A 16325-nucleotide genomic window follows, 5' to 3' on the forward strand; every position below is an offset into this window, starting at 1 on the left:
TATATATTATAATAGATAGGACTATAGGCTAGGCTATATATTATAATACATAGAACTATAGACTAGGCTATATATTATAATACATAGGACTATAGGCCAGACTATATATTATAATACATAGGACTATAGATTAGACTATATATTATAATACATAGGACTATAGGCTAGTCTATATATTATAATACATAGGACTATAGACTATATATTAGAATACATAGGACCATAGACTATATATTATAATACATAGGACTATAGACTAGGCTATATATTATAATACATAGGACTATAGGCTAGGCTATATATTATAATACATAGGACTATAGACTAGGCTATATATTATAATACATAGGACTATAGACTAGGCTATATATTATAATACATAGGACTATAAGCTATATATTATAATAGATAGGACTATAGGCTAGGCTATATATTATAATACATATGACTATAGACTATATATTATAATACATAGGACTATAGGCTAGACTATATATTATAATACATAGGACTATAGACTATAATACATAGGACTATAGATTAGACTATATATTATAATACATATGACTATAGGCTAGTCTATATATTATAATACATAGGACTATAGACTATATATTAGAATACATAGGACTATAGACTATATATTATAATACATAGGACTATAGACTAGACTATATATTAGAATACATAGGACTATAGACTATATATTATAATACATAGGACTATAGACTAGACTATATATTATAATACATAGGACTATAGACTATATATTATAATACATAGGACTATAGACTAGACTATATATTATAATACATAGGACTATAGACTATAATACATAGGACTATAGATTAGACTATATATTATAATACATATGACTATAGGCTAGTCTATATATTATAATACATAGGACTATAGACTATATATTAGAATACATAGGACTATAGACTATATATTATAATACATAGGACTATAGATTAGACTATATATTATAATACATATGACTATAGGCTAGTCTATATATTATAATACATAGGACTATAGACTATATATTAGAATACATAGGACTATAGACTATATATTATAATACATAGGACTATAGACTAGACTATATATTATAATACATAGGACTATAGGCTAGGCTATATATTATAATACATAGGACTATAGACTAGGCTATATATTATAATACATAGGACTATAGACTATATATTATAATACATAGGACTATAGACTAGGCTATATATTATAATACATAGGACTATAGGCTAGACTGTATACTATAATACATAGGACTATAGGCTAGACGATATATTATAATATATAGGACTATAGGCTATATATTATAATACATAGGACTATAGGCTAGACTATACAGTATATTATAATACATAGGACTATAGGCTAGACTATATATTATAATACATAGGACTACGTGTATATCAACATAGCTTACATACTGTATGTATGGATTATCCTTGATGTAGACCTACCCCTGATATAGACCTAACATTGATATAGGCCTACCCCTGATATAGACCTACCTCTGATATAGGTCTACCCCTGATATAGACCTACCCCTGATATAGACCTACCCCTGATATAGACCTACCCCTGATATAGACCTACCCCTGATATAGGCCTACCCCTGATATAGGCCTACCCCTGATATAGGCCTACCCCTGGTATAGACCTACCCCTGATATAGGCCTACCCCTGATATAGACCTACCCCTGATATAGGCCTACCCCTGATATAGGCCTACCCCTGATATAGACCTACCCCGGATATAGACCTACCCCGGATATAGACCTACCCCGGATATAGACCTAACCCTGATATAGGCCTACCCCTGATATAGACCTACCCCTGATATAGGCCTACCCCTGATATAGGCCTACCCCTGATATAGACCTACCCCTGATATAGACCTACCCCTGGTATAGACCTACCATTGATATAGGCCTACCCCTGAGACTTGTAAGTCGCTTTGGACAAAAGCGTCTGCTAAATGGGATATATTATTATTATTATTATATAGACCTACCCCTGATATAGGCCTACCCCTGATATAGACCTACCCCTGATATAGGCCTACCCCTGATATAGGCCTACCCCTGATATAGACCTACCCCTGATATAGGCCTACCCCTGATATAGACCTACCCCTGATATAGACCTACCCCTGATATAGACCTACCCCTGATATAGGCATACCCCTGATATAGACCTACCCCTGATATAGGCCTACCCCTGATATAGACCTACCCCTGATATAGGCATACCCCTGATATAGACCTACCCCTGATATAGGCCTACCCCTGATATAGACCTACCCCTGGTATAGACCTACCCCTGATATAGACCTACCCCTGATATAGGCATACCCCTGATATAGGCCTACCCCTGATTTAGGCATACCCCCGAGTCATACTGACCTGCATCATGTTTAGTGCATAGAGGCAGACCGTCTATCTGCTTGGTCTCTAGGCTAGTTGTCCACGGTAAATATTTAATGAAGGTGAAAGCCAAATAATTTCACAACTTCTTTTTTTGAACAGGCAGTGAGAATTAATGTTCATCATTGTTGCTCATCAGGAATATGATGTGCCGAGGACCACGGCAATAGAGGTGTGGTTATAAGGCCTTGTGGGTAATGGGTATCGGGGTTGAAAGGCCACATATAGACTGTTGAATGGCTACTTCTGAACTTCTAGAAGCGTCAATATCGATGTAACAATGTTAATATAAGCATTTCTATACATTGTTGGATTCTGTATTTTACATTATAGCCATTAGCATATATATGATTAAATATTATCTGATGTTGGTTGTGTGAGGTGTCTGCATTTGTGCACTGGAGCATCATTATGAGATTAAACAACTGCTTGCTACTTGCCTGTTTGTGTGTGACAAGAACTGAGTAACATGGTGTGACCTGCATGTTGCAAAACTGTAGAAAACAGCCCAGCAGATGCTTTGTCCTTGTGTTTGTATGTAACAATACTGAGCACATGGTGTGACTTGCTGTATCTTACAAAGTTGTGATAGGGAGGGATGGTCGTCACGAGGTTTAACTGAGATGGAAAAATACTGAACAACACAATAGCAGGAACTGAGCATCTGTTATAACTAGGCTGTGAAACCAGAACAGTAAGGATCTATACATCGACGGAGGGAGGACTCCAAGAGGCGGGGACCAGCCTGAGTGCCTGCGATAGGCTGGGCAAGTTTAAACCACGCCCAGTCTCTACTGTGATAGGCCAACAGATGGGTTCGCCTATGTCCATCACAGTATAAGAACACTGTTTACATACATAGAGTTCTCTGTTCTGCCCTGCGTGGTATTACAGTGAGCCCGTATATACGAAAGTTGCATTTGCCATTTATTACTTAGCTAATAAAAAATACATAGTAGAAAATCGGTGACTGATTGTTATATTTATCCTGATACCAGATTTAAATTGACGCAACTCTAACAACATACACTTGTTTTCTGCCATGAACCTTTATACACCCCTAGGAAACCTTTGTAAGAGGTCAACTCGGGTCACAGAGTCCCCCAAAAATAGGTTTTTGTTGTTTTTTGTGGCTCAGTTTTATGTCTTGGCACAAATAATCCTATGCATGAATTAAATATAATTCTGCAATCCCCCTGGTGGCCATGGGGTGCTCAGTAGCACCACAAACAGTTGGCTTTTCCCCCAAACGTTGATGATTTTTAAATCAAGAATAGATTAACATATCTGAACGTTATTTGACATGAAGGTTTAGTAAGGGGTCCTTATTAAATCAAAAGAACACATGTCAAATTTAAATAGTTACCACGAAAAACACCTTTCAAAAAGTGCACTACTTCAGACATTGAATTGGCATGTGCTGATGCAGTACAGCGTTATGGATGTCCTAATGAATGTACACATCATTCTACACATCAATTAGAATGATATTGGCGAAGATATTGATAAAAAAAAACGGTTAGGGTTAGTAAAATAAACTACAAAATGGCGTCACATTTGTAGTTCACAACTTTTCCGGTTTCTGTAACAAGATTTTATCTGTTACATCAATTATTTAATAGAATCCGACAATGTTTACGACATTCAAATGAAAGTAACATTGCGCAAGAATAATTTATGAATAGTTTAAAAATGAAATCAGAAAATTCAGAAACGTAGTCTATTACGTCACGGGCAATGCGACGCACAAAACCAAAACAAGCCGACTGAACAACCAAACCGACGACGTGTCCGAACAATGCAGATATATATACGTGCATGTTCACAATTCTCCCACTATGTCAGGACTGCCTGCATAACTTTCATTTATTTCATCTAATTTTAGTAATAATACGGTGTTGCTAATAGTATCGATAAGAGTATGTCACTTGCAACCGGCTTGTTCAGGATGGGACAACCCCCATTTCAATAGAAACATTTCCACGTTTGTATCTTAACACACAAGGCTATGCATTATTCTTCCCAGAAGTTGTCATGGGTCCGAATAATAAAATACAATAATCACTTCAATCATTCTGTGTCCATACTTTTGATGATTCATTGCGAGTGCCTGTATATTCTAGGCAACATTTTTCAACTAACCGGTTTCATCTGCAGCTGATGGGAGTCAGTTATTGTACAAGTAAAGTAGCCATCTGGAAAACTACTTGAGAGTCTAGAAGTAACTGGTCAAAGTATTAAGTACTAGTTCAGCATTTGTACATCTCATTAATACATAAGGAATCGTTGACTTAAAATAGGGTGACCAGACGTCCCAGTTTTCCGTGAGCTGTCACCGGCTGGAGATGTCCCCGTTTTTAATTGTGCGTTAAAAACAGACTGCAAAGTGAAATAATATTTTACGTGGCAAGAAAGACCGGGCATCAGAGTCAACCGGTTGACGTCTCAATCTTGTTGTGCTTGTTTTGTCCAGCAGAGGGGGCCGCTCGCGAGAGCAGCTTCATTCACTCTTCTTCTACTAACTACTTGCTCGCGCCAGTTTTAGAGGAAACTGCTCTGGAAAACTCGGCCGGAAGTGTCAAGTGAATCCATAACATCACCACAAACGACTTTTCAAGCCATGTAAATTACACTCGTTTGAGATACTAGCTAATGATGTTATGTCACAACTTATTTTATAGTTAAATGTTCTGCGGTATATGGTTTTAAATAGGTTATGCTAGCTAATATTAGCTATGTCGACTAAGTTATCTTGCTCGGTTCGCCAGCTGCTGTCATGGTAACGAGGTTAAAAAACGTTCACATGTAAACATTCAATGGACCGGCTATTTTGAAAATATGATTATATTAAATTAATGCACAATTAATTATGATACTATTTATTTGTAGATTACAATTGTAATGGTTTGGCATTATAAGTTGTGTGAACATATATTTAGACATTTTCATGGATAACATTAGCGTAATGTTTTCTGCTAAAGTGGAGAGGAGGAATACTGGATAGGAAGAAGAGTGAGATAGAGGAGGAAAAGTTAAGATATGATTACAGAGCCTGCCAATTTATTATTCCAAACAATGTTTATAAGATAAAATACAAAATGAGACAAGCAATGGGAATCTGTTAACCAAAGTATTATATCTAATAGTGTTCTATTTATTAATAAAGATTGGAGAAGGACAAATTAAGGGAGTAAAAAGAGTGAAGCAAGGAGAGTGTGGAAGAGTGAGGTGGAAAGGTGAAGAGAAGGAAAGGAAGAAAGATCAGGAAGTTGAGAGTAAGAAGAGTGACACAAGGAGAGTGAAGAAGAGCAGACAGAGGAGGAACAATGGCTCTTTCATCCAAAAATGTAACCTGCAAAACAAAGTTGTCATTCTCTGCCGACAACACAAATACCAACCCTGGAGGACTGAATAGGCTGGGGAGGGTCAATGTCCATACCAACCCTGGAGGACTGAATAGGCTGGGAGGGTCAATGTCCATACCAACCTTGGAGGACTGAATAGGCTGGGGAGGGTCAATGTCCATACCAACCTTGGAGGACTGAATAGGCTGGGGAGGGTCGATGTCCATACCAACCTTGGAGGACTGAATAGGCTGGGGAGGGTCAATGTCCATACCAACCTTGGAGGACTGAATAGGCTGGGGAGGGTCAATGTCCATACCAACCTTGGAGGACTGAATAGGCTGGGGAGGGTCAATGTCCATACCAACCCTGGAGGACTGAATAGCCTGGGAGGGTCAATGTCCATACCAACCTTGGAGGACTGAATAGGCTGGGAGGGTCAATGTCCATACCAACCTTGGAGGACTGAATAGGCTGGGGAGGGTCAATGTCCATACCAACCTTGGAGGACTGAATAGCCTGGGGAGGGTCAATGTCCATACCAACCCTGGAGGACTGAATAGCCTGGGAGGGTCAATGTCCATACCAACCCTGGAGGACTGAATAGGCTGGGGAGGGTCAATGTCCATACCAACCTTGGAGGACTGAATAGGCTGGGGAGGGTCGATGTCCATACCAACCCTGGAGGACTGAATAGGCTGGGGAGGGTCAATGTCCATACCAAAGTTAAAAATGCTCTGCAGCGGGAGGTGATTGGCTTTGGTTGTCCTGCCCACATCATTCATAACACGGCCAGAACAGCTTTGGGTATGGTTCCCCTTGAAGTTGAGTACCCGCTCACAAAGATATTTTCATATTTTCAGAGTAGAAAAGACTGAAGAGCTGCAATGTCTAAAGAGCTTTCTCAAAACCTCCCAATCATTCTTCACTACGGCTGTGAACTACTTGCAGGTATTGGGGAAAGCACACAGATAATCTAAAATATATATATTGTCTCCTTTTAAACAGGCAACCTCAGCGTGAAGAGATCCAGAAGGCAGCAGCCACACTGCAGGAAAAATGCCCCCATGTGACCATCAATGAGGATGCATTGTTTGACGAGGTTACTGGCCTGCAAGAGTTCCTAAAGGGGGGATCGCTTGAATAATGGAAAACATCGGAGACACCGCTTAGTCAGAGATGGAGTTACCCACTTCAAAGAGAACCACATCCCACACTCTAACCTGGCTAGATTAGCGTCTGTTGTCATGTGCTTACCTGGAAGTAATACACCAGTCGAGAGAGTGTTCTCCCAAATGAATGCTCTATGGACAGCAGCAAGAAATAGGTTCCCTGTTCCTACCATCAAGGCCATGCTTATTGTGAAGACAAACGCCAACCTCCCCTGCCAGGAGTTCATGGAGAAGCTGGCCAAAGACAGAGCAATCCTGAAGAAGATACATTGTTCTGAGAAATATACAGATTAGGTTGTAATAAGTGGTAACTACATAATCTCATCACCGTCTTATTTCTTCATTATGTTAAATATTTCACATAGACTATTTTCTGTTTTTTAAAGGTCACATGTTCTCTTCTGCTCTTATTCTACCCAGACTAGCAGGACCACTGATTGGCTGTTCAGATCAGTTCTACCCAGACTAGCAGGACCACTGAATGGCTGTTCAGATCAGTTCTACCCAGACTAGCAGGACCACTGATTGGCTGTTCAGATCAGTTCTACCCAGACTAGCAGGACCACTGAATGGCTGTTCAGATCAGTTCTACCCAGACTAGCAGGACCACTGATTGGCTGTTCAGATCAGTTCTACCCAGACTAGCAGGACCACTGATTGGCTGTTCAGATCAGTTCTACCCAGACTAGCAGGACCACTGAATGGCTGTTCAGATCAGTTCTGTCTTGTCTATAGTGTTTCTGTAATATAGTTGTTTTCTCTGTCACAGTGGGCCTGTTAGACTAAATACATGAAACCGGAATTATCCCCCTTTATTTCATAGATAATAACATTGGATATTTTAATGATATATTGATATTATATATAATAGATAATAACATTGGATATTTTAATGATATATTGATATTATATATAATAGATAATAACATTGGATATTTTAATGATATATTGATATTATATATAATAGATAATGACATTGGATATTTTAATGATATATTGATATTATATATAATAGATAATGACATTGGATATTTTAATGATATATTGATATTATATATAATAGATAATAACATTGGATATTGTAATGATATATTGATATTATATATAATAGATAATAACAGTGGATATTTTAATGATATATTGATATTATATATAATAGATAATAACAGTGGATATTTTAATCATATATTGATATTATATATAATAGATGATAACATAGATATTTTAATGATATATTGATATTATATTTAATAGATTAATAACATTGGATATTTTAATCATATATTGATATTATATATAATAGATAATAACATTGGATATTGTAATGATATTTTGACCTCCGACCTGTAAATGTCCCCGGTTTTAATTTCAGAAATCTGGTCACCTTAACTTAAAATCCCATGACTAATGTACTGATGTAGCTCCATGGGAGGAGTGAAACCCGCAGGCTCACCGTGGAATGAGTTGGACACATGCTCGTGTATGTTTACATTTACTTTGTTTACAAACATTGGAGTAGAACAAAAACATCTATTTTGGGATCTGATGGGGTACGGCAGTTGAACTATATTCATGAGGCATTTATAAATGATATTCTTCAAGCATCCATAAGTGGATGTATCAACTGCAGATTGGCCATTTAAAGGGGTCATGTGACCTGGTCATGTGACCGGGCAAAAGCAGTAACAGACGAGCACCCTTCTCAAATCTGTACCCCATGATCACATTGTCAACAAGGAAGAAACATAAACCTTTATTTTCCATAAAATGTTCAAACTATTTTTCCTTAGGAAGGCAGACAAAGCACATCTACAAAACAAATGGAATCCCTTTCCACCCAATGCAAACTGCACCCACCCAAACGAACACCGTCAGTCTGGGACAGATTCCTCGTCATCAGAGCTGTAGTGGATGCTGTCATCTAGGTCCTCTTCCACGAGGTCATCTATGAAGTTATCTTCTAGGGGGGAGGTGTCTTGGCCCATAGCTTTGCTGTATATCAGTTTGACAGAGTCCTGGTGTCCTGCTGACTCTCCTCTGAAGCATGGAGAAGAGACCTCTGCTCCCAGCTTCCGACTGATTCAACTACCAGCCTGACACCAACAATCGTAATGTGTCGTATAAATACAATGACGTATTCCTTAAATACAATATCAATTACAGGGTGCCAACATCAATACATATTAATGAACGTTCCCCTACTACTAATACAATGACGTATTCCTTAAATACAATATCAATTACAGGGTGCCAACATCAATACATATTAATGAACGTTCCCCTACTACTAATACAATGACGTATTCCTTAAATACAATATCAATTACAGGGTGCCAACATCAATACATATTAATGAACGTTCCCCTACTACTAATACAATGAAGTATTCCTTAAATACAATATCAATTACAGGGTGCCAACATCAATACATACTAATGAACGTTCCCCTACTTTGCCTGCTTAGGTCAGGTGCCACATGTGAAGCCAGGTCTTGCACATTCTCCGATCCCCTCTTTAGGCTTTCCCAGTGCTGCTGGACTTCCTTTAGGACAATTACCTCTTCCTCCTTCAGCTGTCTCAGGAGCATCACCCGGTCAAAGGCTATCTTCTTTGTGAGTAGGTCAGCTGTAAATTCACAAGAATGCAATGTGGATTTGTAACTTTAATGGCAGTGTGGTCTGTGTTTGAGCAACTGAACAAACACAGATAACAAAACAGAAACATAGTTATTGTGACACACAAACATACTACTTACTTTGTCCATGCAGCTCCCAGGGCCACTCAGCTCCCAGGGCCACTCTGCTCCCAAGGCCACTCAGCTCCCAGGGCCACGCAGCTCCCAGGGCCACTCAGCTCCCAGGGCCACTCTGCTCCCAGGGCCACTCTGCTCCCAGGGCCACTCTGCTCCCAGGGCCACTCTGCTCCCAGGGCCACTCAGCTCCCAGGGCCACTCTGCTCCCAGGGCCACTCAGCTCCCAGGGCCACTCAGCTCCCAGGGCCACTCAGCTCCCAGGGCCACTCAGCTCCCAGGGCCACTCTGCTCCCAGGGCCACTCTGCTCCCAGGGCCACTCAGCTCCCAGGGCCACTCAGCTCCCAAGGCCACGCAGCTCCCAAGGTCATTGGAGTACACCCTCTAAGGCTCATTGGAGTTCGCCCTCTAAGGGTTAGCGCTCAGGGTCATTGGAGTACGCCCTCTAAGGGTCATTGGAGTACACCCTCTAAGGGTCATTGGAGTACACCCTCTAAGGGTCATTGGAGTACGCCCTCTAAGGGTTAGCGCTCAGGGTCATTGGAGTACGACCTCTAAGGGTCGTTGGAGTACGCCCTCTTAGGGTCATTGGAGTACACCCTCTAAGGGTTAGAGCTCAGGGTCATTGGAGTACGCCCTCTAAGGGTTAGAGCTCAGGGTCATTGGAGTACGCCCTCTAAGGGTTAGAGCTCAGGGTCATTGGAGTGCACCCTCTAAGGGTTAGAGCTCAGGGTCATTGGAGTACGCCCTCTAATGGTCATTGGAGTACGCCCTCTAAGGGTCATTGGAGTACGCCCTCTAAGGGTCATTGGAGTACGCCCTCTAAGGGTTAGAGCTCAGGGTCATTGGAGTACACCCTCTAAGGGTTAGAGCTCAGGGTCATTGGAGTACGCCCTCTAAGGGTTAGCGCTCAGGGTCATTGGAGTACGCCCTCTAAGGGTTAGAGCTCAGGGTCATTGGAGTACGCCCTCTAAGGGTTAGCTCTCAGGGTCATTGGAGTACGCCCTCTAAGGGTTAGCTCTCAGGGTCATTGGAGTATGCCCTCTAAGGGTTAGCTCTCAGGGTCATTGGAGTACGCAAGCCTCTCCACTAGGTCAAGGTGACAGTCCAGGAGAGTTACATTTAGGATGATTTATTTGATGTATTCTTTACCTGTATTAGCCCATTGCTGAACTTCCATTGTCCAGTTGTACAGAGTCTCATCTCCTTCTTAAACTTTTCGAGAGTCTGGGTCTCCTCCTTGATTTTCGCTGTTGTCTGAGATGGTTAACATGTTCCCCCCCACGGCCTGGATGGTTAACATGTCTGTCCCCCCATGGCCTGGATGGTTAACATGCCTGTTCCCCCCCACGGCCTGGATGGTTAACATGTCTGTTCACGGCCTGGATGGTTAACATGTCTGTTCCCCCCACAGCCTGGATGGTTAACATGTCTGTTCACAGCCTGGATGGTTAACATGTCTGTTCCCCCCCACGGCCTGGATGGTTAACATGTCTGTTCCCCCCACAGCCTGGATGGTTAACATGTCTGTTTCCCCCCACAGCCTGGATGGTTAACATGTCTGTTCCCCCCCACTGCCTGGATGGTTAACATGTCTGTTCCCCCCACAGCCTGGATGGTTAACATGTCTGTTCCCCCCACAGCCTGGATGGTTAACATGTCTGTTCCCCCCACAGCCTGGATGGTTAACATGTCTGTCCCCCCACAGCCTGGATGGTTAACATGTCTGTTCCCCCACAGCCTGGATGGTTAACATGTCTGTTCACGGCCTGGATGGTTAACATGTCTGTTCCCCCCACAGCCTGGATGGTTAACATGTCTGTTCCCCCCACGGCCTGGATGGTTAACATGTCTGTTCCCCCCCACGGCCTGGATGGTTAACATGTCTGTTCCCCCACAGCCTGGATGGTTAACATGTCTGTTCACGGCCTGGATGGTTAACATGTCTGTTCCCCCCCACGGCCTGGATGGTTAACATGTCTGTTCCCCCCACAGCCTGGATGGTTAACATGTCTGTTTCCCCCCACAGCCTGGATGGTTAACATGTCTGTTCCCCCCACAGCCTGGATGGTTAACATGTCTGTTCCCCCCACAGCCTGGATGGTTAACATGTCTGTTCCCCCACAGCCTGGATGGTTAACATGTCTGTTCCCCACAGCCTGGATGGTTAACATGTCTGTTCCCCCCACAGCCTGGATGGTTAACATGTCTGTTCCCCCCCATGGCCTGGATGGTTAACATGTCTGTTCCCCCCACAGCCTGGATGGTTAACATGTCTGTTCCCCCACAGCCTGGATGGTTAACATGTCTGTTCCCCCCACAGCCTGGATGGTTAACATGTCTGTTCCCCCCACAGCCTGGATGGTTAACATGTCTGTTCCCCCCACAGCCTGGATGGTTAACATGTCTGTTCCCCCCACAGCCTGGATGGTTAACATGTCTGTTCCCCCACAGCCTGGATTGTTAACATGTCTGTGCCCCCCCACGGCCTGGATGGTTAACATGTCTGTACCCCCCACGGCCTGGATGGTTAACATGTCTGTTCACGGCCTGGATGGTTAACATGTCTGTTCCCCCCCACAGCCTGGATGGTTAACATGTCTGTTCCCCCCACAGCCTGGATGGTTAACATGTTCCCCCCCACAGCCTGGATGGTTAACATGTCTGTTCCCCCCACAGCCTGGATGGTTAACATGTCTGTTCCCCCCACGGCCTGGATGGTTAACATGTCTGTTCCCCCCACAGCCTGGATGGTTAACATGTCTGTTCCCCCCCACAGCCTGGATGGTTAACATGTCTGTACCCCCCACGGCCTGGATGGTTAACATGTCTGTTCACAGCCTGGATGGTTAACATGTCTGGTCCCCCCCACGGCCTGGATTGTTAACATGTCTGTTCCCCCCCACAGCCTGGATGGTTAACATGTCTGTTCCCCCCACAGCCTGGATGGTTAACATGTCTGTTCCCCCCCACGGCCTGGATGGTTAACATGTCTGTTCCCCCCCACAGCCTGGATGGTTAACATGTCTGTTTCCCCCCACAGCCTGGATGGTTAACATGTCTGTTCCCCCCCACGGCCTGGATGGTTAACATGTCTGTTCCCCCCCACGGCCTGGATGGTTAACATGTCTTTTTCCCCCCCACGGCCTGGATGGTTAACATGTCTGGTCCCCCCACGGCCTGGATGGTTAACATGTCTGTTCCCCCCAGATAAGTATTAACATAGCTGAATAGAACTCCTTATTCCAGATAAGTAGTAACATAGCTGAATAGAACTCCTTATTCCAGATAAGTAGTAACATAGCTGAATAGAACTCCTTATTCCAGATAAGTAGTAACATAGCTGAATAGAACTCCTTATTCCAGATAAGTAGTAACATAGCTGAATAGAACTCCTTATTCCAGATAAGTAGTAACATAGCTGAATAGAACTCCTTATTCCAGATAAGTAGTAACATAGCTGAATAGAACTCCTTATTCCAGATAAGTAGTAACATAGCTGAATAGAACTCCTTATTCCAGATAAGTAGTAACATAGCTGAATAGAACTCCTTATTCCAGATAAGTAGTAACATAGCTGAATAGAACTCCTTATTCCAGATAAGTAGTAACATAGCTGAATAGAACTCCTTATTCCAGATAAGTAGTAACATAGCTGAATAGAACTCCTTATTCCAGATAAGTAGTAACATAGCTGAATAGAACTCCTTATTCCAGATAAGTAGTAACATAGCTGAATATAACTCCTTATTCCAGATAAGTATTAACATAGCTGAATAGAACTCTTAATTTGAGGAACGTAAATATCTCTCCAGCATCATGTTGAGGGTATAATTTGAGGAACGTAAATATCTCTCCAGCATCATGTTGAGGGTATAATTTGAGGAACGTAAATATCTCTCCAGCATCATGTTGAGGGTATAATTTGAGGAACGTAAATATCTCTCCAGCATCATGTTGAGGGGTGGGTATAATTTGAGGAACGTAAATATCTCTCCAGCATCATGTTGAGGGGTGGGTATAATTTGAGGAACGTTCCAGCAGGAATCCGTTCCAAAAACGTCATAAATAACAAGGTTGTCAACAAACAACACATACAGAGTCATATAACAGTAGAATGAGATACGGGGTAGGGAGTGAGCTATGTAATTACGTTTTTCACTCACCACGTTTATTCGGACAAATGTCTCTCTTCATGCTGGTTGCCTCCACCATTTCTCGTTCGTTGGTTTAGTAATTATTTCCGGTGTTCCTGCATTTGCCGGTGAACTCTGTTGCGCCTCAATTAGGGAATCGCTGTGGTTGAAATGTAACTAATGACCGCAAGCCCCAGTATTTTATTAGGTAGGTGGCTTGTACACAATTGTTATACAGTACTGTATATACTGTAATGAAACAGGCAGAGTCTTGAACCCTCAACCTTCTAGCCCGAGGACCGGCGCGCAAAAGCTTGGGTCCTATCCTGCGCTTATAAACACAGGGTCCTTACACTACTCCCTCCTTTCAAAGAGTGCTTCCTCGCGCTAGCTTACGTCTGTTTATTGGACATATATATTAGTGTCTAATAAAAAATAGCAACTTATGTAAAGCATCCCATCTGTGTTAGTGTGTGTGTATGGTGTTGTTTCTCTTGATTCCACTAGGTGTCAGCACAGCTTCAATAATGTCACACCAGGATCACAACATGTTTTCATGTGTAACAAATCAAATTGTATTTGTCACATGCGCCGAATACTACATGTTTAAACATTAGAGTGAAATGCTGAAATGAAGCCCTAAACCAACAATTTAGTTGTAAGAAAAATGTGTTAAGTAAAAAACAAGAAATATAAGTAACAAATAATTAAAGATCAGCAGTAAAATAAAAAATAGCGAGGCGATATACAGGGGGAACCAGTACAGCGTCAATGTGGAGGCTATATACAGGGGGAACCAGTACAGAGTCATTGTGGAGGCTATATACAGGGGGAACCAGTACAGAGTCAATGTGGAGGCTATATACAGGGTATTACGGTACAGAATCAATGTGTGGAGGCTATATACAGGGGGTACCGGTACAGAGTCAATGTGGAGGCTATATACAGGGTATTACGGTACAGGGTCAACGTGGAGGCTATATACAGTGGGTTACGGTACAGAGTCAATGTGGAGGCTATATACAGGGGGTACCGGTACAGAGTCAATGTGGAGGCTATATACAGGGTACTACGGTACAGAGTCAACGTGGAGGCTATATACAGGGTATTACGGTACAGAGTCAATGTGTGGGGGCACCGGTTTGTCGAGGTAATTGAGGTGTTCCTTTCAAGTCCAGTGGTGTAAATGACTTAACAGAAATGTATTTAAAACTCCACTACATTCTGTTCATATCTGTTTGTATCTGTACTTTTACTCTCTGTTTCTTTATAACTTTTAATTTTACTTCACTACATTTCTAAAGAAAATAATATATGTTTTACTCCATACAGTTTCCCTGGCACCCAAAAGTACTTGTTTCATTTCGAATGCAAAGCCGGACAGGAAAATGGTCCATATCACACACTTATCAAGAGAACATCCCTGGTCATCCCTACTGCCTCTGATCTGGAGGACTCACTAAACAGAGAACATCCCTGGTCATCCCTACTGCCTCTGATCTGGAGGACTCACTAAACAGAGAACATCCCTGATCATCCCTACTGCCTCTGATCTGGAGGACTCACTAAACAGAGCACATCCCTGGTCATCCCTACTGCCTCTGATCTGGAGGAATCACTAAACAGAGAAAATACCTGGTCATCCCTACTTCCTCTGATCTGGAGCACTCACTAAACAGAGAACATCCCTGGTCATCCCTACTGCCTCTGATCTGGAGGACTCACTAAACAGAGAACATCCCTGGTCATCCCTACTGCCTCTGATCTGGAGGACTCACTAAACAGAGAACATCCCTGGTCATCCCTACTGCCACAGATCTGGAGGACTCACTAAACAGAGAACATCCCTGGTCATCCCTACATCCTCTGATCTGGAGGACTCACTAAACAGAGAACATCTCTGGTAATCCCTACTGCCTCTGATCTGGAGGACTCACTAAACAGAGAACATCTCTGGTCATCCCTACTGCCTCTGATCTAGCGGACTCACTAAACACATGCTTTGTTTGTAAATTATGTCTGAGTGTTCCCATGGCTATTTCTTAAATAAAAAAACTAACGAACCCCACCTCAACATTGTATAACTTTATAATCCAATTTCTCGTTCGGTCTAACGTACTTCCGGTTCCCACCTCAACATTGTTCTGTCAAGGCAGCAAAAGCAAGTTGGCATGAAAGGAATTTAACTCACAACCTCTCCTTTGGGAATTCACCACCATTACAAATAGTTGTAGTAGTAGTTAACTATCTTAACATGTGGCTTTCTTCAGGGGGACCAAGACTAGGAACACCTTTGAATGGTCTACAAAGAATGGCCCCAGGTAAAAGTTGGCTTTTGCAGAGTATGGTTGTGTTGTTACTCCACAGCATAGTATGTTATCACAACTCTATTGAAATGACATTTGAAACAAGGTGAAACTTCATTCTTGCTATTTGATGGGAACTAGCCCCTTTTCCCCTATATACC

The 16325-nt window shown here is 42.1% G+C and overlaps 1 long non-coding RNA gene across 2 annotated transcripts; it reads left to right on the plus strand.

Moving 5' to 3' along the window:
* Positions 1 to 5013: 5013 nt before the first annotated feature.
* Positions 5014 to 15926, plus strand: LOC135535390 (uncharacterized). Of its 2 annotated transcripts, XR_010454861.1 has the most exons (3): positions 5014 to 5078; positions 6809 to 7279; positions 15191 to 15926. It is a non-coding gene; the product is annotated as an uncharacterized LOC135535390 (long non-coding RNA). The 2 variants fall into 2 exon arrangements; XR_010454860.1 differs by lacking the exons at positions 5014 to 5078; positions 6809 to 7279 and adding an exon at positions 8085 to 9584.
* The last annotated feature ends 399 nt before the right edge of the window (positions 15927 to 16325 follow it).

This window comes from Oncorhynchus masou, unplaced genomic scaffold (genome assembly GCF_036934945.1).
Source record: "Oncorhynchus masou masou isolate Uvic2021 unplaced genomic scaffold, UVic_Omas_1.1 unplaced_scaffold_487, whole genome shotgun sequence".
NCBI classification, from domain to species: Eukaryota; Metazoa; Chordata; class Actinopteri; order Salmoniformes; family Salmonidae; genus Oncorhynchus; species Oncorhynchus masou.